Source organism: Cygnus olor, chromosome 2 (genome assembly GCF_009769625.2).
Source record: "Cygnus olor isolate bCygOlo1 chromosome 2, bCygOlo1.pri.v2, whole genome shotgun sequence".
NCBI classification, from domain to species: domain Eukaryota; kingdom Metazoa; phylum Chordata; class Aves; order Anseriformes; family Anatidae; genus Cygnus; species Cygnus olor.
Genome location: NC_049170.1, coordinates 42,127,939 through 42,153,684, shown reverse-complemented (window position 1 = coordinate 42,153,684; position 25,746 = coordinate 42,127,939). Strand labels below are relative to the sequence as shown.

The window sequence follows — 25,746 nt, the reverse complement described above, 5'->3', positions numbered from 1 at the left end:
AGGCTGAATACATGTCCTGTGAAATTATGGTGATCTCCTTAGACCCACTGATGTTTCAAGTCCCACCAACCCCATAGGGGCACCGTGTTGGGGGAGCACATGCACAGGAAATTTGTCTCTTAACATTGCTGAACACAGGTTTGCAGGTTCTGAGACGTGCAGCAATACAATTACATTTTATTGCTAGTCTTTCAACTGTCCAGGAGAACCTGGACACAACTATTTACAAGCATAAAGTCCAAGAAAGAGCAGGGATCATAATGTAAGTGGGCATGGAGATCATCTCTTGGCACAAATGTTTTTTGAGCTCATACCATTAATAGCTTTTATTAGCAACATGCCCGGCTAGTAATCTTTCTTAGGTCAAGTTGGAATACTTGGGGTTATAAACCATGATTTTTTAAAAACTCTTTTTATTTTTATTTTTAAAGAAGGAGTTGTAAGGTAGCTCTAAGTTCAGAGTGGATGGCTGCTGGAAGTAAGGCTTTTCTTTTGCAATAAGTGAGTGGTACCTACAAACAATGTATTTACAGAACAGCTGTCATCTGAAGCATTGCTCAGTTTCCATATGTCACAAAACAAAGTCTAGTCACTCATTTATGTGAACTTTTATTTGCAAGGAGATTGAGTTTTAGCAAGGTTATTTTGTTTAGATGACAAATCATGTCTTCATAGCAGGCTTAGGGGCATTTATTAAATATACATTGATGTCTATGTATGTGAACAGAGAATACGCTGAAGCTGTTCAAACTTTTTCCTTTTCCTTTTCCTTTTCCTTTTCCTTTTCCTTTTTTCTTTTTTAAAGGCAAAAAAAAAAAAAAAAAAAAAAAAGAATCAGGAGAAGTAAGACAAGGCAGCATATTTCCATGAAAAAAGTAGGTATGACTTTCACAGTGTACAGAGGATGAAAATATTAGAGGAAGAAGAATATTCCCAGAGGTGCAGTGCATTTGTGCAGCTAGTGGGGACTTTCAAGAGGAAAGGAAGACACAGATATTTTTATCACACCAGTGCTTCCTGCAGATTCTTGGCTGCACCAGCACTTGCCTTCTTGCTTTTTAGACTTAGGTCTATGCAGGATCAGTAATGTTCTGTTGGTAGATGGGGTATTTAGACATTGTTCATTGGACTATTCAGAATTTGAAAAACAAGTTCATTGCTATTAAAGGAAAGAGAACACAGAGTGTCAGAAGCACTGCTTGTGTACAGCAAAGTCAAAAATATCAAAGGTATCCCTTTCAAATTGGGATTCTCGTTTGTGTTTACCATTTTCTTGTTTTTCCGGCAGAGGGCAGGTTTGTGTCATGAAACCTATTTGCTCGTTTTGTCAGAACCTAACGTGAAGTTCACCAGTCACATTCAAGCCTAGTTAGGAAAAAGTGTCTTATTCTGTGGTAGTATCCCTTGAAAATTGTATCTCATATATATATGTATTAGAAAAAAATAATAATAAAAAAAAATAGAAGGACTTCTCCTAGTAACCTTGAAGCTTGCTAAAAATCTAGCTCCCAAATGCATTAGTCATGTTGTCTAAAATTGTTTTGAAATTGCCACTGGTTCATTTCTCCCAATGCATTTCTTCCTTGTTTATATTGTGATATCTAAGATATTTTTAGCATTGACTTCATATGAAGACAATCAAGTGATGCACTTACTGTTGCAGAGACATGAAAAGGTGGTGTTTCATTAAAGTTAGGTAGTAAAAAAATAAAGTTATACTAGGAAAACGCAAATATAATTAAGACCTTAAGGCTAAAAATGGTTAAAAAAATAATAAAAAAAATTATAATCCTAGCATGCAAAACACCGAGTAAAAAAACAGGTTGTTACATCATGGTAACAAGTCCCAGCAGGGTTAACCACATGCCCATGTTTGTGTAATTCTTCTCAATATCATTTTGGTTTCAAAGTGACATGTTGTGGCACTGCCAGAATGGGACGTTCTGAAGCAAAGGGAGGCAATTGCTTTTCTAATTCATGTGTCATCCCCAGAAGTTGTGCTCTTTCTGCTGTGACTACATGTAAATGTATTAAAAAAAAAAAAAAAAAAAAGATGGAATCTTACTGGTAACTGGTATTTCAAATCACATTGCGTATGTATGAATCAACAGGACAGTTTAAACTCAGCAGTGGATGCACCAGTTTTTGCTTTTGCTTCTTGCATCTCATCGCTGCTGCTTTTATCATCCACGTGGTTTTGAGTCTTGGATTTTACATTTGTTTTACCTGTGACTTTGCATGCGGTGCCCCCAAATGACATTGTGATGAAAATACACATTTTTTGAAGGTATTTTTCCCCTTTAGCTGCTGTTGCTGTTCACTTTGCACATGAATGTTCTTGTCGGTTTAGATTTGCTTTGATTTTTATGCAGTATGTTTTAGATTTGTGTAATTTTGAAAAGTACAGACACACAATAGTACTGTGCTCAAGTCATTATCATCTGAAGTTTTAACAATCACCGTGAAAAATCAGAAGTATAGCCTACTGCCAACAAGCTGTGCACTGCTACTTAAGGAGCTTTTTCTTCAGCAGTGTTATCCAGGATAGTGCCTCTTCCTTGCCTTCAATCTGTCTCTGTAGTTTCACTTTGTCTGCTCTTAAGGGGGTGGCAGCACTTTGATTTGCATTTGGACATTAGCTCCCACTCCCCCCAAGTCTAAACACTATTATTAAGTTTACTGTCTGGATGATTCAGTAGTATCAAAAGAGAGAGTGAACTTCATCAAGTCAGGAAGCATAGCCTTTGGTTAGCTGGTGAAATGTAACGATGACTCTAAATAGCCTCCAGCATGTAACTGGCGTGGCCAATATTGAACCCAGGTCTCCAGAGGTGGAAGACTAGAAAAACTGGCCCTGGGGACAAATACCTTTTCTAACTCCCATCACATTTGTAATAGTTACTAGGGCAGAATAATGTTTCATGACCTTTGGGTTGTCCCATTACCGCAACATAATCTAGCTGTGCAAGCTTTCCAAAGGTCACTGTAAAAATAAAAATATTTCCTGCTGTGATCCATACCCTCAAACACAAAGAAAAAGAAATATCTTAATAAATGTAGTGACATTTGCACTATAGGGCACAGTACAAAGATCATGAACCATTATTCTGCACTAGTAATAATGTCACGATTTTATTTTTGCCCAGTGGTTACTATATGACATTTGTGCTCACAGGGAAATTCCTGTGAATATCAGTAACTTAAAATATATTGCCTCCGGGTCCTGTCGATCTCCCATTGGAGTCAATGGAAGCTTTGCCATTTGCTTGCCAGTAAGAGGGAATAGGACTGGCCCAGCATTCTCATGAGCAAAACTGAGATAGTTTTAAAGGGTTATTATTATTATTTTTTAATTTCCCATTAAAAAGCATCTGTTAACTGGCTCCTTGATGAAACGTGTTTCTTAAGAGAGTATAACAGGTCATTCTTATTGTTTTCCTGAGAATTGCTGCAACTATGTTTACAGAGGAGAGATTATGTGATGAGTCTTTTTTTGAAAAAAAAAAAAAAGAAAAAAAAAAGAAAAAAGAGAAGTCATAATGCTTCTTGCTACTTGTGCAATTATTTATGACTTGGGAGACAGATGTTACCTAATATTTCTTCACTGCATTCCTATGTGATGGGCTCCCTCTATTTCTCAAACAGGGAGATAGATTAATTCAGAAATTTCTGACTGAGATGGAGTGATATAACAACCTATAGAATGCTTAATGGTAATAACAATAATGGTAATAAAGGTAATAATAATGGTAATAATAATAATAATAATAATAGCCTGATTTTCAAAGACTTGGAAGTACTTGGTTTTGTCTGCCAGACTGGTTCTTATGTTAGTTACCTGCAAGTGCCCTGGAACAGATACATTTTAGGCTGAAGTATGTCAGCCTTGATCAATTTCTATAAGATTATCACTGAACTCTTGGAAGGAGGAGGTGGAGGGTTTGTATGCAATTGCAATCCATGTTGGCATTGGCTCCTGTATAGAAACACACCTTAGTTATCAATACGTGTAATATATCTCTGACAATATTTACAAGTCTGAGAAGAACTCCACCCCTCCTCCTGTGCTGAGGAGAAGCCTATCTGAAGGAAAGGAAGTATTTGAAAGCTCAGTTAATGATAGGATCACATTATTCATTGTTTTGGATTACACGGTGCCTGCCTCTAGTCTGGCTCCACTGTAGGGGAGATAAATGTTTCCTTCCCCAGTCTCAGAATTGGTTTGCGTCAGAGCAAAAAACACCAGTTCTGAGGGAAGCACACAGGCTGTTATTTCTTAACGGCTTCTGGTGGCTAAAATTATCCCCAGCTGCAGGGGATGGTTCGTGTTTACAATTTGAGGAAGAAGGCAGCAATCGTATCATCCAGTGCGCCTCCTCCTAATTTCCTCTCTGACACGTGCCACAGTCAGGTTTGTGACGCAGGAAGGTTTCTGCTGCAGTGCAGGTAGGAGGGCGTCCTATACTGATCAGGTGCATCCAGCAGTGGGATTTTGTGGAACAGGGGAACTCAGAAGGTGGGATCTGGTAGTAAACGAGCTGCAGCCTCCCTGAGACCCATGGAGCCCACCTCAGCTGTTATATCGGCCTGTTGCTGCCTCTCATGGACATGAAGTTGAGCCCTGGCTTCAGACAAACACGAAATGGGAACCAGTCATGTGAACCAATGTGTCCAGTGCGTGAGACTGGGCAAGATCAACAGTACAGGGCAAACATTCAGCGTGTCCTCCAGAGAGCTCAGGGAAAGACCCAGTCTGGTTCTCAAAACGGCTAGCCACTGAACAGCACAGCCGATGTTTATTTTCCTGCTCCTTGCCCTGGCCGTAAGCACAGACAGGCTCGCATAGTCTGTAGGCAGCTGAATACAATTTTTCCTGTGGGTGGTAGTATTTAGAAAGTGTCCCGCCTTGCTTGCTTTTTTCAGATTGCTATCTTCCTGCCCTGATGGGATTAGGAGCCTGCCTTCTCAGAGGCACTGCCTGCCCCGGCCGGATTTCTCAGGGACTAGGCCGGTAGTGGTGATGACTTCGCAGCCGTGCTAGTAGCCTCTTTGGGGGAGGTGAATGAGGGCAAGGCATGAGGACGGAGCAAAGAAGTTGTAGTTCTCACCCATAGCAGGAATTCCTTTGAATATTTGAAGGAAATGACCAGGGAGCAGACATCAGTCATGCTTTTCTGACTCATTGGCATGTTTTTCAGCCAGCAGACCCTGCCGGTCTCCTTGCTGCCTATAACGTTGCTGTTCCAGTCTGTCTCTGCAGAAAGCACAAGAATTTTCCTCTTTAAAAATATAACTAAGGAATTAATGTTATAATACATGAAGTTTGGAAATGCACTGCAATCACTGAGAGAATAAATGCTCCTTTTTAAAAAATAAAAGCAGCAACACTCAGGTTAATTAGGACCTGGATGATTGAGGTGCTCTCATGAGCCCTTGAGTTCTCCTAAGAGACTGCTCTTCTCCCCTAAATGTTTCTTATCACAGGATGCCTATAGAGGGGGATAAAGTACGGTTTGATCTAATGAACGGTTAATTGGCTTGTTTCTCTCCCCAGCTTCAGAAAAAGGAAGACCCACAGGAGAAATCATTTAAATGTCACAGTGGGATCAGCAACAGAGCAGGCAAAACTGAAGGAGTGGCCCATGAGGTACCGAGCTCTCCTTAGCTGTGTGTTTTCTTCTGAATCTGCTTGCTAACTTTGTTACTAGCACACTGCTTGGGAGCACTAAGGGACAGGCAGCTGCTGCTTTCAAAGTTTCTTGAAGGCAGTAGAGCCTGGAGGTGAAAGGCTGGTGTAACCCTGCAGTATCCTCGTGGAAAGTGCTGTTAAGGCTGATTCTGACACAGGTACTTTTGCAAGCTTGACTTAGCATGTCTTCAGCTGCAGCCACCAATACCTTCAGTTCTGGGTCCAGAGTTTAAAGGATCAGCTTAGTCAGCAAGAGAAACTCAGTCTTCTAATGCGATAGCCTTTAATTAGACGTGCATACATATATAAATGCATAGATTATCTACTACCTCCTACTACAAATGTCTCACTGAAATTAATGGGGTTATTCAAAGAGTAAACTATGAGTAATAATGAATAATGTTAATACTCAGCATGACTAACAGTGGTAGGAGGGAGAGTCTGAATGGCTTAGACAGGAGGGTCTGCTGGGAGCCAGCATCTGATTTGCACAAACAATGACTTCTCAGAGCGGTGAAGCTGTTGCTCACTTGTTACCAATCATTAAGTTATAGCACCCATTTTATCAAAGGCTTCTTGATCTCTGCCTTTATGCCTTTCTCAAGGCAGAGTTTACATGCGTGGCAGAAAATGAGTCATACACGTGCAGCTGGTCTTCTGATCCCTTTTCTGTTTAGTTTTAGTGTGGTCTGCATCCTCGCAGCAACGTTTTATGTTTCAAAAAGCCTGTGACAAAGCTTCTCACAAGAGGCTTTTTTTTCATTTAATGTGGGAGAGAGAGCATGAGATGAGGAACTGATTAAGAAATAAGAAAAAGCAGGCTGAGATCAGATTTCAGAACAGTTAACGGTCCCTGACAGTGCCTCGGAGTCCATCTGAGGCTGAGCCACATTGTAACATGCTGGTGTGTATGGAGGATCTAGCGAAAAAATGATGTATAATGAGCAGAGAAAAGCAACATTCAAGAAGATCAAAAGTTTTAGAAGAACAAAACATGAAATTATTTTCCCTGACAAGGGCTGTTAGATGGTCAGCTCTTTGTTGATGTTATTGAATGTTTAAAGTCACTGGAACAAACTGGTGGTGGTGCGTTACTGTGGAGTAATATACAGTGAAATAAAATCTGCTGACATTTTACCTTTCTGTAATCCCAGGTTTCTGGGGAAAGACCTGCAGTGTAAATTCAGTTGGGATAAGGAACGAGGAAATTAATATTTCTCCTCAAATACAAAGCAATCTGAACTCCTTCAGAATTAATTCTGAAGAGATGTCTTTTCGTCAGTCCCCTAAGTCAGATCAATTCCTTTCTTGTTCTTATTTCTAGTTCTTGCTGCTCCTCCCAATCTGTGGTAACCTAGTTTTCTCCTGACAGAAATCTGAGTTTCATGTTGCTAATACAAAAATCTGGGAAATGTTAAAAATTTAATACGCTAGGGAGATCCTTGGTTAGACTGAACCAAAGATAATGAGGTCAAGAGGTTTGGGAAAGGGGCAAGGCTATATAATTCCAGCATTTGTCCTAACGTGCAATTAAGATTCTGATATGTGACCTAATTTTAACACGCTCCATGACTAGAATAATAAGGCAAACCAAATGAGTGTGTCAGATCATAGACATTGAAAAAAAACAACAGGTCATTTCAGGATGTCTTAATTGTAAATATGGTCTCATAAGTTTGTGATGCAGGTCTGGACCAGAGCGATATTTAATAGTCCAATCTATTAAATGTCTCTTGCTGGTTAAGGAAAAATATACTGGTTAAGGTGTGAAAAGATTAGTTCCATCAGACAATCTCTGTCAGATGTTGTTACTGTATAATTAAAGCTCCCATTAGAGTAGTCTGTCTGTTATGGCCACATCAAAAGCTAGAGTCAACCTTCTCTCAGCAGCAGTTTTGCAACGTGAATAAATGCTCACCAGAGACTTTCTTGAAGTCACTCAGTCCATTCTTATTCTGCTTTTATATCGTACTTGAATCCAAGTTTCCAGATGCTGTAGGCTAATGTAAAATAATACCTATGCTGTCCACCCTCAAGGAGAATATTACTGTAAATGTTCTCAAGAAGCTGGATCATAAATTGTTTCTCAGGGATGTAATTTTAAAATAATTCTTTTTTGTACTCTTCTTGTTAGGACATTGGCCTAAAGAGGATCGGGCCCGATCTGTTTAAACGCAGTCATCAGACAGCCACTTGTCAGGTGGCTGCAATATTGTCTGTTGTGTGCTGGAAGGTAAGAGTTTTAAGGTGAAGTGGATCCTAGGGTTCAGCTGATTACTGTAATGTGCCTCTTGCATGAATTTGACAAACATCATTACTGCTTTTCTGTTGGACAGATTAGATGACTAGGCTACCAAAAGGTGTTCTTTGCAGAAGAAAACTGAGCAGGTTGCTTGTTACCTGAGGCAGTGAAGATCAGGCAGAGGGACATTACAAAACTGATGAATAATTTTGATTGATGGAAATTTTATTCCTAGGCGTGCACAAATGGAAATCTCTTTTTCTAAGAACTAGCTAAAATCAGGCATGCCAGAACAACAACAATGTTCTTGTTGACTTACCTAGAAATTGCATTGGGTCTCTGGTATTAATCGTGCATCACATACATAAGTAACGTCTCAAAAAGTCAGCGGTTCTATTACATATTTGCAAGTGTGAGCAAGATCGATAGCTTTCAACAGTGCATCGAAACTGAATCCAGATCTCTGGAATATAAACTCTATATAGGTTGTGCAGTGTCTTGTAACACAGAGATTAACTATGAATATTCCCTGGTCCTACTGTTGGTACAGTGAATGAACACTACATGCACCATGACTTTCAGTAAGGTTTTGGTTTACTTGTGGCAAGTTGCAGTTTGGTGTTTCTTCTGGAATCTTCTCTGAGCTTTACAGCAAAGCCCTAAAGTGGGCAAAGCCTGTGTGTGTGGTTATTCATATACCATTTACATGTCAGGCAGCAGCAAACTAAGTTATCTTTTAAATGATGTTTAGATATTTGAATTTTTTTTTTCTGTAATTTATTTTGTTTACCTTATTTTATCTCGCTAAACAATTGAAGTGGATTCAGGAATCTCCATTGCAAAAGAAAAATGTGCAATTAACTTTTATATGTGACAGCTCGTAACTGCATCCTTCCCCCTTGAAAAGGAGATCCTTCTGTGTGGTATGAATTTGTTGATATCTCCTAACTTAGCTCTTTGTTGTATCCTCTAAATAAAGCAGAAGAGAGCAATACTGCAAATAGGAAAGATTCCTGATACTTTTGGAATTACTCATCCCCTGAATTGTAAACTGTGAAGAAATCTTTCTAATTGTGTATCCTTCTTGGTCTATAATTTTGAAAGGAATAAGCTGCCATCAGCCAGCCGGAATCACCACTGAAGTCTTCAATAAGCAGCTGCTAGGAGTTTGACTTAGAAATCAGACAGAGACAAGAAGAGGAAAAAATCTGCCCACTGTGGGTGGGGAGAAAAGAGAACTTGTAGGAGGCAGAATCAACTATTTTCCTCTTTGCAAGCACATTATAGACAAAAATCAGTGTTTTTTTTTTTTTTTTTTTTTTTTTTTTTTTTAAGGGAAATACTGCTAGTGTTGTGGTTAAGAGTGAGACATTTTGTCAAGGTATCTCGTTAGGGCCTGGACATATGTTTCAGATCTGCTGTCATTTGATGTTGGTGCTGATTCTTATGCCAATGAAGCTTTGCTATTGACTTAATTGTGAACAGGTAGCATTCTGCCTCCTTAATGCTTTACAAAGCTCCATGTGATAGTTAAGATTTTCCAGTTGCTCTCTAGGGGATGTGCTCTTTATACAAGGCTTCCCATCTGATCATGAGGTATCCAGCTTAATTTTAGATTACTATTTTTGTTAATAGAATTAAATGAACATTTTAAAGATTTAGTATTCTGTAATTCTGGTAGTTCTCACGGCCGTTTAGAGTCTATCAATTGGAGAAATACATTTTGGAGAAATTAATGTGTTTAGTTAAAATGGTTTTCTAATCTTTCTAGTGCTTGCATGACTTTAACTATTCTATGGCATTCTTGCATATAACTGTCATCACATTCTTCATACTAGAGAAAAACAAATCATTGTAAATAGGTTTGAACAGTTGGCTGTGAAGAAGCTGGAATGTACAGAATGACTCAGGAGTAGACAATTCAAGTGTTTGCTGACTGCCAGTTGTTGTTTGACAGTGGATAGATTGGTTCAGGTGAGTACATCTTCCAGGACTAAAGCTAGAAAAGACCTGGAAATGAACTCTTATTAGTTTGAGGCTCAAACACGCCTATTATTTGCGCCCCCCCCCCCCCCCCCCCCCCATTTTTTTTTTTTGTCTACTTGTTGTCCATTTCTCTTGTTGGTTTCTGAGTGTTGCTTGAGACAGGAGTGGAAGCACCAAAATAGTCTAGCAATATGTAATTTTTCAGACATGAATTAGTCACCCCATCCAGTTAACAGTGTTCTAGCCTGTCTGGTGTGAATATACTGGAATGGCTGTGTGTCCTTGAGAAAGATGATATGAGCATGGGATCTGCTTAACCACCACTGCAAGTGAGAGAAAAGTCTTCAAAATATGGCTTAAAGAAAAGCTCAGGCCTATAGATTCCTTGGAAGCAGGGGTGGATGGAGGAGAGGGAATGAGGCTCAAAGTTCAGGAAGTCAGATCTGTTAAATCTTTGTTTGAGAATGGTTTTTAAACAAATGACTTTCTTTGGCAGTGAGGCTGGCGTAATTATCTCCTGTTTCCAGCCTCTCCTCTGTGTCTGTCCCTCTTTCCACTCTTGCCGTGTGCTCCCTGCAAGCCATTCTGCTATAGCTATGTGTGGGGCAGTGTCGTGAGTATGGTCTGAAGACCGATCTGTCTGAAAAACAACTGGGATGAAAATATTTGTGTAATGTGGCTCAGGTCCCAGTGTGGCTCGCTGTGCTGCCTGGGAACTATCACCCTAGCACGAATAAGGGGTGGTGTAGCAGCAGACGTGAGCACACAGGGGACATGTGGAAGTAATGTAAACTGATACTACCAAATTTCTCTGCTATAATGCCCTGAGATGTGGCCCCGAGGTAGTGGGTTGGCAGGAGTATATTGCTTGGAGCTTTGCAGCAGGCAGCCCATGTGCAGTACAGGAGCTCCGGTAAGAAACAGGGCTGTGTGTGTTGGCTAGGTGTACCTACACGATGGGTATCTTCGTCTCCTCAGTGCTGATTTCACCTCGCAGGAGGAGGGAGCCCTGGAAGCACCTCCAACTTGTAGCCTCTTGGCAAAGGCAAGGGTATTGCATGAGATGTTGTTTTTGTCCCGTTTTTATCTTTGCCCATTTGGATAAAGAATTTGACTCCAGAACTGGGTGTGTGCTGAGATTAATACATGCAATACTGGTAATGGAGCAGCAGCTCCCTGCAGCAGAGGTAGTCTTTTCTTAAGATGGTTGCTGTGGTATTTTTAAGGTAAAATCTCTCTGGACATTGTGAATGAGAGAAATGCAAACAGTCATTACCTGTGGCTTGAGAGAAATACATGTCTGGACTCCTCAGAATCCCTCAACACTTTGCATTTTAAGTACAACTCAAAACTTCCAGAACACTTTGCGAAGATTAGATTATTTTCCATATTTCACTCTTTTTTTTTTTTTTTTTTTTTATTTTCTGAACTCCAAAAAGAAAAACATTTTTTCCTCCTTCCCTTCTTCCCCAACTTCTTCCTCTTCCCTACTTGTATTTCAAGAATGGGGTGGTGGTGGTGTAAGAACCTGTTTTTTTGTAGGCATGCAAACTTTGTGGTGATAGGAAACTATCTAAGGAGATTGCCTGCAGTAGCAAGGGACTGGATTGATGACTCCCATGTGTAACTATATGTATATAATGTGAACATATAAATGGATGTCTGAATTTGTTTGGCTTTTTAAATCAATCTAGATATCTTCTGCACTAAGTATGTATAAAAAACAAACAATTATTTCCATAGTGGTGAACAATTGACTGGAATCTGACTTTCTGGAGTGGAGGACAGTGTTTATTGAATGATTCTTTGTATGATTCATTTTGCTTAATGTAAACATGGCATAAATGACAAAATATGGAAAAAACCAAAAAACACAACAACAACCCTCTGAAAACTCACGACTTAACCGATAATATGAGGAAAGACAAAATAACAGGTGGTGCCTGAGACACAGACCTCTAGGTTTTTGTCAACAGTGTTAATCTTTTTATAGGACTCTCTATTTTAGAAAAAAAGGGCATTTTTCAACTCACTGTTTTAGAAAACTGTCAGTTTTTCAACTGTGTGCTTGCTCACTTTGGCTTTTGCTTGTGGAAACATGCTGTCCAGAATCATTATCTGCATTACAATTATATTTGTAGTAATTATGCCTCGGCAGGTCAGATGAGCCATTACCTTTTTATTGTGCCATAAAAATTTTTAAGATCTCTGTACCAGTGTAATTAGCAAAAGTAAAATGGGAGATCACGGGGGGGGGGGGTGGTAAAATTTGGATTCCTTTAAAGTAACAGTTGGATTTGCTATATTGAGTGAGACAAGGTTTGTTTCATTCTGGCCTCATTGATGCTGCTGGTTCAGGAACAGCCATGAACACTGCACAACTAACTAATGACTTCACTTGGGTGATTAATGCCCATTATCTACTTTACTTCAGAGTTTGATATTTACTAAACTGATTTTAATACCTTGAAATATGCTGAAACCACCTCGATTTCTTGCAAAATTACATCTTGTGAGTAGGGTGGTGCTGAATGCAGGCTGGAGCTTGCAGTAGGTGGTAGTCTGCATCAGGGAATGGGCCTGCAGAGAAAACAAAACCAAATTTGGAAGCTATTGTACATTTAAGGCATAGCATGATTCTGGGGCTACCATCTCTCAAATACAGAATGATGTGTCATTTTTCTCAATGCCTTGCATCCTCTGCTGGACAGAAATACTATTCCAACCAATGGTCTCCTCTGTACTTCTGTACAGGCTCATGGGACATGCACAGAGGTAGAAAGTTGCCAAATCTTAATTAGATGCACAACTCACGTTAAAGCTGATGAGAATGGGGTGCCTGAATGTATTGGACATTCAGTGGGTCTTAAGGCCTGATGCTACCCTGCAACAAGATTCGTGGCATTGTATGGGTTTTGCAGTTCCAGTGCTGTATTAAAGGTTATTAAGGAGCAATGTTAATGCGTTTAGCTGTTATGTGACGCTCTTTCTGTGGTACTGTTCTTCTTTCCCTGTCCCATCAACCTGTGTTACTTCCATAGCCTCTGATGTCCAAGGAGGCCTCGCTCTCCCTCTTCCCAGCTCCGTGCAGCAACATTTTCCCCTCTCTCTCACAAAATCCCAGAGCAAAGCTGCTCCGTTCCCTGAATGAAACTGAGTTTCATTTTTGGCAGAGAGATCATTCGCCAGGGGGGCTGAGGAGCACCAGCCTTACCTTTGCTGTATGAACTTGTGCTCACTGCACTTGCCAGCTTTGGTTCTCTCGAGGATCTTGATGTTTGTGGTAGAAAGAGAAAGGTCCCCAGGTCCCCCATCCTGTAGGATAGATCCTGCTTCTCATCAGGGCCCACTGGCACAAGGCAGCATTAATGTGACTATCTGCTACCCTCTAAAGTAATTTATCTCAGAACTGTCACAGATATTTGTAAGTCCTTCTAAATTATGCGGTGTGTATGTAACCTTAGAGCCAAGCTCTGCGTACCAGTAAAAGGTGCCTTTGGGAGAAAGGCAGCTCTGTTTCCATGTTACGTGTTGGTTGTTGAGGCACACAGAGTGTCTTATGCAGATCACTGAGGAAATCAGTTGCTGAGCTGTGACTTCACCTGAACCTGAATCCCAGTGTGTGCAGAAGTACCCTTCCTGACTGTTGTTTCCAACAAGGTGATTTTCATAGCAGCAGTAGGGACTTTGCTCTTTTTTTTTCAAGTCTCAGCAGTTGGCATGGATGGCTTAGCACTTTCATTTAGAGGAAAAGTGAGCGTAAGCACTGCTGGGAAAAGTCAAGCATCGCAGGTGGGATGTCCGGACAGTGCTGTGCAGTCCCTTCTGCCCCTGAGGCTACAGGCTTGGGTTTCAGCCTTTTTCCTGTGCCTCAGTAGATTTCCAATGTGTGCTTGGAGAATTTCTGGTGGTTTTTCTTTTCATTTTTTTTTTCCCCCCCCTCACAGAAAAGGAAGGCTAAGCTGCTCTGCTTCACAGGTTTACAGACAGTGAAAGGATGATCTGAGCGTAATGGGTGCTCCTTGTCATGAGCGTGAGAGAGGAGCCCTTTGCACGCAGGTATGAGGCAAAGTGCCCTCGACAGAGAGGCCTCAGATGTGGCCTGAATCACCTGTGTGTGCTCAGGTGCTTGACAGCTATCTGTATGGATGTGGTGACCTCGAGTCCTGTGGTCTTTGCTCAGAGTCTGAGAGCCACGCACAGTTCAAGCAGCTTGAGGAATATGTCTCTGCAAATTCTGGCATGTCTCGGCCTTTCTTCTTGTGCCAAGCTGAGGCTCCAATCATCTACATGATGCTCCCAGCACAAATTCACCCTTTTAACCTCTTAACACACCTTGTCTATGTGCGTGCACATCCTCACGCTCTGAGGTGAAGGGAGCCAAGGATGGCAAGCACTTTTGGCGAGGCTCAGCAGATACAAGCTAGGTGAATCTCAAGGGCTGGTAAGTCTCTAGTTCAAGCAGGCAAATTGAGTAACTGGAGAAGTAGCAATATTTTAATACTCTATGAGCAAGCCATGCAGGTGTGAGGAAACTTCCTGTAACCTGCAGCGCAGAAGGTAAAATCAGCCCACAAAATTTTGTCTTTAGCAGGTTTCCAAGTCTGCAACCAAATAATTGTATTTACAAGCTTTGGCTTTATTTCTGAGAAAAGGGGAATGGGAAGAAAAAATACGGTACGGTCCAGAAACTTTTAATTTTGACTTTGGTGTTAACCTGCTATGATTGTCAGCAAGTTTTTTTAGATTTTTTTTTCCTTCTCCTCCTCTTTACCATGCTGTTTCTTCCATTGAAAACTCAAGCCTTCTCTGGGCCTCCTGCAAGGATTTTGGTTGAATAACCCACACTGACTCAGATATTATTACCAGGGTCACCTGTTGAGAGTCGTCCATTTGGATGCAACAACAGTGTGAAGTCTGCTACTGTCTGTTTACGCTTGTGGAACACGAGGTCGGGCATGCTTTGTGAGAGCTATACAGAGATACCTTTGGCTACCAGGTGACTGAGCATCTCCGCATACAATATATAAAGGCAGATTGATTTATTTACCTGATATGTATCCGCTGCAGACCTGGTTTAGGGCTAGATCCTAGGTTTTCTTCTCTCACTTTCTGGCCCACAGTTTGTGTATTTGCTATCACTACAGTCATTCACAGCAAAGTCAACAAGAGAGACGTTGGCATAGGAGTGTTGTTTTTTCTCATTTAACTGCTCACAAAAATACTACTGCAAGTGCAGTTATACCAGAGGAACGCTCTCTAGCTGTCACTTTGTGCTTTCCCAGCCATATGTGGTAAGCATATGCATTTGTAGTATGTAGCACAGCAAAACCAGGCATCATTTGGGTATGAGTGCATCTGTGCTGGGAGGACTGTTGGAGCAGAAGTCTGTCTAGTGCTGGCTGTGCTATCTGCTGTCCCTTTAGTAGCAAAGGAAATGTAACAGGACTGGGAACAAATAACTAGAAAAACAAACAAACAAACAAAAACACATTATAGAAACAGATAATTTCATTAGAAAATGTCACCTTATCTTTTGGCTTTAGGAGTTCTATAGAATGGGCTGTCAAGGGAAACTTTGTGAAGGGCTTCCACAAAGGGGGAATTAGCCAAGTCCTGTTCAGAGAACCATATGCCTGTGCTGAAGAGTTAGCAAGGGTCCACTCTGCAGAGAGCTCTCCCACAGCAGCCATGGGGTTACGAAGCCATTCAAAAACAATAATGCTTTCAGGCTTTGTGCACCTCCCATCCCCATGAAGGACCTTATACTTTGCTTGGGTACTCAGAAGAAAATGTTTCAATTAGCCCATTTTCCTGATCTACCGGAGTGCTAACAGTTTCCCTGACAACTTGACTACACTAATATCTCTTGCCTTTTTTTTTTTTTTTCCATGCCAATTTCCCAAGGACTGGTAGTTTCAGTTAATTTCCTCTTGGGAATATAGGAGTGGGATATTATGTTTGTTTTCCTGTGGTGAATTCTGCATGAATGGTTCTCCGTGCACGCAGGATGTGGGGAAGGGAAACTTAGAAAAAGCTTATCAAACAGAGGAAGAAGGGGAATAAAAGGGAAGGAATGGTGAATTAAAGAGGCTTTTAAATGGAGAACAGTGAAAATGAAGTAATTCTCTTACTATGAATAACTTCTAATTTTTCAATTATTCACCTTTTTTACAATTGTGTGAATTATTACAGCAAACAGTGTTGTTACTTCATAATACTAATTCCAATCCCAAGCCATCTTCAAAGAGTAAAGAACTGAGATGTGGCAAAACATCCATGGTTTACCACTGGACTCAGATTTTACTGAAGAGGCTTAAGGGTCACCATTAGGAGCTTAGTTTTCAAAATCATTTAAGCAGTATTGTTATATAATTGGTTACTCTGGAGTCCAAGATAAAAGGTTCTACAAACCAGCTGTCCCCTTTAATCCTGGGTTCCCAAGAACTGCCCCAACATCCACCTTGTCTTCAAAGCATTTTCAAGGAGGACTTCAGCATCAGGGAACTGTGTCAAGTGAATTAATGCCCAGTTCTTCCTCACCTGCTCCATCACACAAACCTTGTCTGCTTTAGGGTCATGGAGAGAGATTACAAATATGTGGAAGAGCAGAAGGGTGGACCTAAACTCGGGGTTCTTCCTCCAGAGAAAACTTTTCTGCCTGGGAACTGGACTATTTCCACGGTTTTAGCCAGTAGAGGGAGATGTTACACGCGAGTAAACCACAAGCTCTGCATGAGGTGGCTGTGCCCCTCTTAAAGGGGGGCTCCAAGCCCAGCCCAGCAGATATAAATGGAGGAATTCCTACATCCCTCCTACATGTAACGTCCCTGGTTGTTTTAGTATGTCTTTCAGAGCTGCTTTCTTCCACAAGAAGCTGAAAACGTGGTGTGGAAAATTCCGTAAAAATGAAGTTGTTCCAAGCCTACAATGAAAAAAGCAAGAATTCATTTATTCAAGCAAATTAGTGGTCAGACAAAACACTTATTATTGTATACGGTTTGCAATGGCATGTGAATGGTTTCAGGTGGATGTTATATGGCCATAAAAGCTGTTCTGTTAGCACTGTTACTAGTATTATGAACTAATGATTAATAATGATAGCAGTGAACTGCAGGGAGTGTACAGAACAGATCTGAGGCGTTACAGTATTAGTGGAAGAACAGTGGAAGAACACCATAGGCCTAATAATTCCTATCTTTCTTTGTAGTGGATTGAACTGAGACAACATGGGAGGAGAGCTGACATGGATGGCAGCTACTTTTCTCTCAAGTGTCTGTGTACATGGGGACACAAGGGTGGTACTTAACATACACTGCTTGTGGAAGAGGGAGCTGCTCTCCATCATGACTCTTGGGAAATTTTCTTGTATCTGCCCTTATGTTGGGCAGCTGGATTCCAGGTCAGAGGGATGAGTTGGATATTTCAGCCAGTGCAGTCAAAGACTATACCTCTTTCCCTCTTTGTGCTGAAGAAAGATTTCTTGGGAAGTGGGTGGGCAGGGGTTGCTTCAGTGCATATTATCTGTGTTAGTTCACTTTCAGCCACAAAGTGAGTTTACTGGGCTGAGAGGCTGTCAGACTTCCATGGGGATTTCTGTGTTCACTTTAAACATAATGTAATGGCTGATTGATTAAACTCCTTTTGCTTATAGCAACATTAGATTGCATTAACAGTTTGGAGACCCAGGTATTTTTGTCCCTCGTACTGATATTTGTAGAGCTTCTCTGGGGCCATGTTTTGAAACGTGGATACTAAGTTGCAGATGTGCGTTTGAGTTTGGTATGTCCTGTAGTTCTGTTCTTGGGCAGCATCTTGTAACCATCTTATCCAAAGGAAAAAAATTGGAAAAGGTCAGATACTGCCTCAGGCTTTACTTTAACAACCCCCTCCTATTGATGTGCCTGAATAAAAGCTGCAGGATATGACCTTGATATCTTCTACTTTAAATGCCTGTATTGAAAGTATGAAGTGTTCTTTGTGTATAATTTTTTCTTATTCCTTGCTATTTTAGAGGCTTGCTTTTTGTTATTTAGATTATATTGGATGCTGGCTTAGTTCTGTAACATTCTCGTGGCAGGAAATGTCTGTATATGGAAATCTTGCAGTTAGACTTCAGTAATTCCCACAAAGACTGATGGTCCTATGCAGTGACTATGTATATTCTGTCCTCATGTTGGCAAGAGAATTCAATTGTGTTCCTACAATGGGATAGGATTTAAAGCTTTTAGCTGCTTTTGTTTCTTGTGGAAATGATGGCTTCTGGCCATCTGGGCAGAGAGTGACATGGTCTTTTACACAGGACTTTTACCCATGCTAGGGAGCTGTTCAAGCTTGATTTTTAAACAAAAATTTCCAACTTGATATGAAAAGGTGCTAGGACCTAATCTTTTCCTCTCCCACTTCCCTCAGCAGCTCAAACTCTAACGTACACTTACAGAAATTAAAGGACTTGGTGGACACTGAGTAAAATGTCAGCACAGCCAGACAGATTTAATCACTATCTGACAATCTCCCGGCCTCCCTGGCAGACAATGGCCAAATATCCATGCAAGCCAACCCCTTAATATCCTGATAGCACACTTGCAATGAGGATTAATGCTTCTAGTATTCATTACAAAGTTCCAAGTCAATAAGAGGTGAAAGTACTCTGGACAAGTGGAGTTTAGACCTTTCCAGGAGGATAATAGTCACCACTGTCTCACATCACTCATGATTTTATTTAAAGGAAAGCTACAAAGATAAGTGAGTGATCGTGGTTTTGGCTGTGACTTATTAGGCCCTCCCTAAAATCAGTTCACTACTTGTGAAGTTCAAGTTTATCCTGACATCATGGTATTTTCAGGCCAATCTGTTCTCATTCTTTGTGTCCTTCATCCTCTGCTTACTTTTTCCAGGGCTTCTTGTTAACTGATGTATTTGGTCATATGTGCCCTGTTGAGTCAATGGGAAGACTCTTACTAACATCAGTGAAACTGGAACAGACCCTTTCCATTTTCCTTCTCATATCTCTTTTTTCCCCTTCATGCTGTATGTCTGTGAGTAACACTCATGCTGAAATGGGACACCTCTGTCTCTCATCAAATTTCACTTTTTTTTTTCCGATTCTGTAGAAAAGCTGCCTGTAATTATCTCATCAGCTACAGATGCCAGAAATGCTTCATGATTATTTATTCTATTTTTCACTGTTTGATGTTTAAATGAGTTTGATTGTTAGATTCTTGGAACAGTGATCAATTTGTTCTTATGACCGATGTAGAACCTATGATAATCTATAATTAATGTATCTAAAATCAGTAGAGCATAGATTTTCTTTGTTTGCTGCTGAAGTCCTAAGATAACAGCACTCAGTATGTGGGAGGATATTGTTGTGCTAAATTGTGGAGTTACCTGATAGAGAAAAACAAAAAACAGCACAACAAAATAATCTATTGTGTACTTTGACCACCTTGCCTGCATTTTCCTTTTTAATCTTTCTCTGTTAGGGGTACTGCTTGCACAGATCCAGCTTTAGATACGCTTGTCACATTGGCCTTAACAATGGTATCTAGACAACCTATAGTATGTAATCTTGAAGGAGTAGAGGTGCGTTGAGGAGATAGTCTTTTCTTTCCCAGGAATTGTATGGTTTGCACATTTGGTAACTGATGGAGTCTGGATATGATTTAGGTAGAAAACATAGCCCCAGTATATAGCATATATTAAAACCAAACAAAACAGCCCTCAAAACCCCAATTCTTAACAGTTCTAGAACTGCCTGGCACAAAATAATCCCATTTCTGCTGGCCATGTGTAATGCCTGTTGCTTACAGCAGTGGTCTCTTTTGTTGTTCCCCATTGAAAGATAGTAAAACTGGGGGCAAACGGCCTGTGTGTTATTAGCAGGGCCAGGAGCAGAAGTTGAGTCTGTCTGCTTTTCTTGCTCTGGCACTTCCATACCTCAGAACAGATGTAAGTATTGTCCATAGAACTTCCTGAGCATTTATTTTTGAGAGTGATAGGGGAGACTGCATTTGATTTGGTCATAGAAAAAATGCTTAGCAACTGGGAATAATTTTATTTGTTCTTATATATTTATTTATTTATTTATTCCTCTCATTTAGTTATCAGGGCCCTTAGGGAATTAACGCCTAATGGCCCAGCCTCCCCCAAGGTCTCCACCCAACCTGCCCAGGGCACCTTCACAAAAGTCATGGGAGTTGATGCGTTTTCAGGTGTGTTTCAGAATGGCAATTCCCCTTCTCCAGCACTGGTCAGTATGGGATGCTGTAGGGGAAGGCACAACATGTCTTTAATTAGTATGTGTGAGATAATCTCTTCCTCAAAGCAGTCTCCTCCTTGTTACAACACAATCTCTAAATACTAAGCCCTGGAGCACGTAGTTAGTTGTCCTTCCCATTTGAAAAAAAAGTGGTTATTGTAACTCTGCTTTATAAACGTATAAATCCTGGGAGAGTCTTGCCTAGTTTGTAGCTTCAGTGACACTGTCAGACTGTCAGGTTTGGATGAAATTCTTATAATCTATATAACAACATTCTTACCAGCTCTGAATTTACGCTCTTGCAGTTTGCTTCAACGTTTCCTTGTTCTTTAGTTATGAACTAAAACAGGTTCCACTTTAACGATTTTCTTTTTTTTTTAAACCAACTGACGTTTTATTTACTTGTATTACTGTGCCCCATTCATCTTTTGTCTAAAATCAACTGTAACAGGGAATCCAAGATCCTGTCGAACTGTGCTTTTTTCTCAGGGAAACCAGGCAGCAAAGCATGAAAGCCTACATCTAGCAAGGCAGGTGGCCAGTTCCTCTGTGGCAGTGGAATTAGGTGCCGCCATATCTCATACAAAGCCTGGCATTGAGCAAGTCCTCTAAATGACTTTAACCCTTAGTAAGAATCAGGTATAACACTTGGTGCTCCTGATGGCGTGGTGAGGCACTGGCACAGGTTGCCCAGAGTTGTGGATGCCCCATCCCTGGAGGTGTTCAAGGCCAGGCTGGGTGGGGCTTTGGGCAACCTGGTCTGGTGGGAGGTGTCCCTGCCTATGGCAGGGGGGTTGGAATAAGATGATCTTTAAGGTCCCTTCCAACCCAAACCATTCTGTGATTCTATGAATGTGACCCTGTGCTACAGCTTGAAGGCTGTGTGATCCATCTGTCTGGACTGCACTGCTGTTCGGGACCTCTTGATGCAGAGTGGCAGCTTTACTGCAGTTTAACCAGTTGCCAGCTGTTTGTCGAGCTGCAATAACCAACCATGTCATGCACCCGCCCAAATTTCAAAGAAAATATGTTGGCTTAAACCCATGACAAACAGATTTTAGCAGCATAATGCCCAGTCCTTTCTTTCTTAAATAAGCATGTCAATGTCCTAGGGTTAACGTTTCTGTGTTTTAGTTCATTTTAAAAACAGCGAGCCTGACCCTTCTCTCCACGCACCTTCTGGAGTCAAGTGGGCACACTGGCAAAGGATGTGGGAGATGCCAAAATGCCAGTCTACTAGGAGCTAGCAAAGGGAGCTCAAGGGGATGGCTGAAGATGTTTCCTCATGGAAGAGCTGGGCCTGGTGAAGTTGAAACTCCCCATTTCAGGTGTGGTGTTACACACAAGCAATAATAATGCCTTCCACTGAATTGTGCTAGTACCCCTCTATTGTATACAAAGTAAACAAGAATTACAAACCACACCTTCCTATTCTTGCAGCTGGAGCTATTCTTCTGATATCTTTGATGTTAGTTCACTTTTCCATTCTTCAGATCTCTTTGTTTTCCAGTTTCCTTTTCAGTGCTCTCTGCTTGTTTTTAATTCTTTGCCCTTTTTTTATTTCTGTTTCCTTGGGCCAGACACATTAAGACCTCAAGATAAACATATGAGGGGATTGGTATCTGGGTAAGGCAAATCTTTTGTGGCCAGGAAAAACATTTCTGCTGTATGAAACTATTGTGGCTGAAACCGTAGAACTAACAGGTGACATTGCAGTGGAGAAACCACACGGATATTCTGCACAAATACTAGATTCCAGGAAATGTAAACGAGTTATCTTTGCTGCAATGTAAACTCAGATTCCTGCTTATGTAGCACTTCTTCTCTGCACTGATGGATTAGAGAGACTTTTTCAACAGCTCCAGGATTTCAGACAGCTGTGTGTGGTTACTCTGGAGCTCCTGTATGTTATCCTCAGCCTTCTCGTCAACAACATCCCTGCCATTTTTTACTGGGAGTCCTGTTCAAAGCTGCTAACTAAAAGGTGTTTCACCTATCAAACCCCTGGAGTTGCCTCTGCTCAGCCCAATTGCATTCCCAGGGTAACAAGCCACTGCCATTATAACCTCTGTTATGTTGGGCAGCCTTTGCCTCCTACTCCTTCCTGTACTGAGGGCTGTATTGATCTCAGCAGCTGAACAGGTCCCCTTTCTGAGCTGGGCCAACGCTTTGAGACTGACTGGAAGGAAGCCAACAGCCAGAAATAAAATATGTGCCATCCAGAACTAGTTCATTTCAGTGAACTGGTGGGCTAAGACCACCTCTATATGTGCCCTGGAAGTTCAGGCAAGTTCTCCAATAATACTTCTTGGAGAAATTCAGCTCAGTGAATCTGTACCAAGAGCTGGAGGATGCAACCAATTTCTTCCTCTTGGATAGGGCATGGATGCTGTGGCTTCCGCTTGCCTGAAGCCAACTGGAGTGATCTGTGAAGAGAAAACAAAGAAACTGTTTATATATACTTATCTTTACTCTTATGAAAAGGCTGACTTCTATTAGCTGGGCACCTCAGCGTTACTGCACAGCTTCTATCTATCCACCTGCTTAAACAGGCCCGTCAGTATCTTCCCTCTGAAGCGCTCCCACCCATCGAATAGTTAGAAGTCCAAATTGCTGAAACATGTTCTCTGTTCAAGTAAAGCCTGTAATACAAATAGGTCTGTTGTCATATGACAGTATAATCTTACCAAACAGTGCACTGACAGGATACAATAAGGATGTGTACATGTCTGTTCACATAAGGTCTCTTCTTACTATTTGTTTACTAAGGAAGAAGGGTGCTAAAATTAAACCCACTTTTAGTTCAGACTAATCCCCATGAAAGAGTACTTACCTTTGGTCCCGTGATCAGAGATCATCATCCCTTCTGAAAGAAAAAAATACATTTTTTTTCAGACAAGTTTGAAATAAAATGCAAGTAGTGAGGACTTCTTAGCATGTTTTTCATCAAAGTAAAAATCACAAAACATTTTGAAGGCATCAGCATTTACTGCTGGCAGAGCCACTGGTGAAAATAATTCACCATGTCTGCAATGACTAACACCTCTGAATTTCGCTAGGTGGAAAAAGCAGAAGGAAATGAGTGCCAGGTAACATGATGATAGCTTACCTGCACATGGTCTCTGTCTCTGGAGGAGGAGGTACGCGTGTTACTGAGCCATGAGGGTTCGTCAGTGCAGTTGTCCACCATGGTCACTGTTCATGGCCCCAAAGCCATGTTTCAGCTTGTACAACTTACTTTAGCTAGCCATTGTCAGCAAAATGAGCTCTAGATGCAAAACTGAACTCCTGCCAGTGACGTCTGAACAGAGTATGGCTATGCCAGGAGGGATTAATTGTAATTACACCATACCTCATCTTACGTCATTCCTCCTCTGCTCTGCTGCCGCCTTGCAGTCGGTTCTGCCTCGGTGCCCCGCTTCTATCACAGCAGGGGATGGCAGCAGGATCATACCCCAAGTGCTGCTGTCATCTCAGCCCTGCTCGGTGTGTCTTGCTGCCTTACTGTTGTGCAGAGCTGAGGGAGAACCTGGATACGGGCTGCTTGGCCTATGCTTCCTGCTCTGCTGTGACTCTTCTGTAGAGGAACTGGTGTGGTAGACCAGTATCGTCAGAGCAGCATATACCACTTCCTGTTATATGATGCAGAAGTATGAGCCTAAAAGTGGCTGTTGGTATTATTTTCCCATGCCAAAGTCAAATGTATTCTGCTGTACAGCACTTTCCTGGTAGGGCTGTTTCAGTTCCAGTAGTTACATAAGTACACAACCTTCGGGTTAACCCTTAGGGGGCTGGTATGTGAGCATGGCCTTTGGAGCAAACAAACTCCAGAGAGGAAGATTTAAAGAATAACATGCTGTGTCCAGAATACCTTCCTGTTGGATATTTTCATTCATAAATAACGCGTTAGAATTCTTGGGCTGCACCAAAAGCAGTGTGGCCAGCATGGTGAATGAGGGAGGTGATTCTCCCCCTCTGCTCTGCTCTTGTGAGACCCCACCTGGAGCACTGCGTTCAGCTCTGGGGCCCCCAGCACAAGAAGGACATGGACATGTTGGGGTGAGTCCAGAGGAGGGCCACGAGGATGATCAAGGGCTGGAGCACTTCTCCTGTGAAGACAGGCTGAGGGAGTTGGGGTTGTTCAGCCTGGAGAAGAGAAGGCTCTGGGGAGACCTTACCGTGGCCTTCCAGCACCTAAAGGAGGCCTACAGGAAAGCTGGGGAGGGACTCTTTGTCAGGGAGTGTAGTGATAAGACAAGGGGTCATGGCTTTAAACTAAAAAAGGATAGATTTATATTAGATATAAGGAAGAAATTCTTTACTCTGAGGGTGGTGAGGCACTGGGACAGGCTGCCCAGAGAAGCTGTGGATGCCCCATCCCTGGAGGTGTTCAAGGCCAGGCTGGATGAGCAACCTGTTCTGGTGGGAGGTGTCCCTGCCTATGGCAAGGGGTTGGAATGGGGTGATCTTTAAAGTCCTTTCCAACCCAAACCATTCTATGGTTCTATGATTTGAATTTCAGCTCCAGTTCACAACTTGAAGCTCATGATTTCTAAAGGGATTATTTATTTTCCCCCACTCCCTTTTGAAAATGTCACTTACTGGCTAGGCAGCTTCTGATGTGTTCTGGAAATCTGCTAGGTTTCCAGAATGCAGAATGTAATGTCTCTAAGTATCAGACTTGAAAGCTCTTGGGTTGGATATTGGTATCGTGAATCACTGATGGAAATTCAGCCAAAGACTTTGAATAATGTGCTCAGAATCACATATTTGTAACAGTCAGTGATACAGGACACATTTCTTAAGTATCAGTCCTGTGCTTTGATCATGGTTCCATCCCTTCTCCATTCCAGTGGTTAGATAATGAAATATGACAGCATACAGAATTCAGGCTTATTTAAATCTTTTGCAGATAATTTTTGTTGTTGTTGTTGTGGCTAGGTACCTTTTAGAATCCAGTGAATTGCTTTACTCCCTAAAAAAAAATAAACATTTAAAACCATTAAGCAAACCAAAAGTGGATCTGAATGATTTTTAGAAGAGACAGCAAAGAGGAGAGGTATCACCGCACAGGGCAGGCTCTTCCAAGACTGTGGACATATGTATTCATTTGGCTGGCCGTTTGGAAAATACCAGTGTGGTGAGGGTGAGGACAGTCTGTAAAAGCCTGTGTGATTTTATTCTTGGCTTGCATGTTTTCACTGTCAATGAAAATACTGCGTGTGATTCAGTTTCTATGAACTGAGTGAAAAAGCTACAGGTGCCAAATCTGAGGTTGCTTTCTATGGCCATCTTAGGTCCAGAAGCACTACAGAGGTTGTGTAGGTGCTGGGGTCAGAGCAGCAATGCCTCTAACATGGGGGTGCTCCCCCCATCTGCTTGCCAGGAAGGCCTGACCATGGGTGTCTACAGGGAGGAAAACTACAGGCTTGGGCAACTGGGGTCTGAGCAGATCTGTTGGACTGAAACTCCTCTGTAGCACAGGAAATGTCTGCCTTCCTCTTTTTTCTTTCTTTTTTTTTTTCTTTTGCCCTGTGCTAAACCCCAAATCTGTGAGTGCTTATGCAC

General features: G+C 41.5%; 1 protein-coding gene and 1 long non-coding RNA gene across 3 annotated transcripts in view; one reads left to right on the top strand and one right to left on the bottom strand.

Annotated features, from left to right (window-relative positions):
• The first annotated feature begins 5,559 nt into the window (after positions 1-5,559).
• The window catches only part of SLC4A7 (solute carrier family 4 member 7), a 136,686-nt gene continuing 116,499 nt past the window's right edge, over positions 5,560-25,746 (top strand). Inside the window, exons 1-2 of the mRNA XM_040546459.1 lie at positions 5,560-5,647; positions 7,824-7,922. The gene's annotated coding sequence lies outside the window, so the exon portion shown is untranslated. The remainder of the gene's footprint in view (positions 5,648-7,823; positions 7,923-25,746) is intronic.
• Positions 22,459-23,766, bottom strand: LOC121064644. 2 transcript variants are annotated; one of them, XR_005816595.1, is made up of 3 exons: positions 23,288-23,766; positions 23,012-23,044; positions 22,459-22,604 (listed from the first exon to the last, which is right to left on the bottom strand). It is a non-coding gene; the product is annotated as an uncharacterized LOC121064644 (long non-coding RNA). The 2 variants fall into 2 exon arrangements; XR_005816594.1 differs by having other exon boundaries at positions 23,531-23,766.